Source organism: Marmota monax, unplaced genomic scaffold (genome assembly GCF_021218885.2).
Source record: "Marmota monax isolate L192 unplaced genomic scaffold, Marmota_monax_Labrador192_F-V1.1 WCK01_AAM20220418_F8-fsc00248, whole genome shotgun sequence".
NCBI lineage: Eukaryota > Metazoa > Chordata > Mammalia > Rodentia > Sciuridae > Marmota > Marmota monax.
Window position 1 is genome coordinate 106,951 of NW_026692019.1, and position 2,139 is coordinate 109,089.

Consider the following 2,139-nt stretch of genomic DNA (forward strand, 5'->3'; position numbering starts at 1 on the left):
CTACACCTAGCCTTAACCCTAGCCGTAATTCGAGTCTATTCTTAACTTTGATCAGTAACACTGATCTTGACTCTGATGGTAAACGAACCCTATCTCTAATCATCACCCTAAACCTAAACCTAATCTACACACTAGATTTAGACATAATGCTGAACTTAACATTAGTCCTAATCACAACCCTAGTTCTAACATTAGCCCTAGTCCTAAATAGACCTAACCTAACTTAAAACCTAGACCTAATCAGAGCCCTAACTCTAGCTTTAACACTAGCCCTAACACTAACAATAACCCTAACACTTTACCTAAACCTAGCCATAAAACTAAACCTTGTTTTAACCCGAAATCTAACCCGTATCATAGTCCTAATCCTAACCATAATCCTAGCCCTATCCCTATCTCTAATCTTATCTATTACCCTAACCATAACCCTAACCAAATTCTAACCCTAGGCCTAACCCTAACCAAAGCTCTAACCTAACCATAAACCTAGTACTAACTGTAGCTCTAATCCAATCTATTACCCTAATCATAAGCCTAACCTAATTCTATCCCTAGGCCTAAACCTAACCCTATCCCTAACCCTAAACCTGTACATTACTCTAATTCTAACCTTAACTCTAAATTTAACCATATCAATTACCCTAACCCTAACACTAATCATAATGCTAATTTGAGCCCTAATCCTAATCCTTAACCTAACCCATACCCTAACCCTGACTCTGACCCTAATAATACTAGTCCTAATTATTACACTAGTTCTTACCTTAGTCATAGCCCTAACCTATCACAAAAGCTAGCCCTAATCCAAGCCCTACATTAGCTTCAACACTAAAGATAAACCTAACAATAATCCTAGCCTTAAATATAACCCTAAGCCTAATCCTATACCTGATTCTAACCATAACCCTAGCCTTAACCCTAGCTTTAACCCTTTTCATTACCCTAAGATAAGTATAATCCTTATGTTAACCCTAGGTGGAACCCTAATCCTAGCACTAGCATTAACCCTGTCCATTAACCTACACCTAACCTGAACCCAAACCTAACTGTGTCATTACCCAATCTTTAAACATAAGACTAATTTGAGCCCTAAACCTAAGCCTTAACCTAATCCAAACCCTAAATTTGACCCTGACTCTAATAATACCCATAGCTCTACACCTGACCCTAACAAGAAACCTAACCTTTACAATAGACCTAGCCATAAACCTAACCCCAAAACTATCCCTAACTTTACCCTAGACCTGACATTAGTCGTAGCTCTAATCCTAGTCTTAACTATAATAAAAAACTTAGCCCATATCCTAGCCATGAACCTCGCCTTAATCATAACCCTAACTCTAATGTTAACCCTAACCATAATCCTAATTCTCACCCTAGTCCTAAAACTAGTTATATTCCAATCCCTTAAGCTAAACCTAACCCTTAACCTAACCCTAACACTAATCCTAGCCCTAACCCTAGGCCTAATCCTAACACTAACCCTAGCCCTAATTTAGCCCTATCCCTAAGCCTAACCCTAACCCTAAGACTAACCCTAACTCTCAAACTCTGCCCTATACCTATTTCTAACCTATCCCTTACCATCACCATACACCCAGCCCTAAACATAGACCTATCCTAGGCCTATACTTAGCCCTATCTCAAAACCTAGATATAAACCTAACTCTACAATTAAACCCTAACCCTAAGACTAAATCAAACTGTAACTCTACTCTTATCCCTAATCCGTAACCTAACCCTAAATCTCACACTTACACTAGCCCTAACCCTAAGACTAATCTTAAAACCAGCCCTAACCCTACCCCTAGCCCTAAAACAAAACCGAGTCATAGCCCTAACCTTAACCCTTAACCTAAACCAAACCCTAACCGTACACCTAGCCCTAACCTTATCGTGAATTATAGTCTAACCCTAACCCCAAAACTAACCCTGACCCTGACTCTGACCCTCACACTAACCCTGGCTCTAAACATCATCATCAGCATAAATCTAACCTTAACACTAGACCTAGACCTAACTCTAACTCTATAACTCTATAACTAGCTGTAATCATAAACCTACTTCATACATTAGTGGTAGCCTTAACCCTAGCCCTAAACTAACCCAAAACCTATCCTTAATCCGAGTCCTAACTTA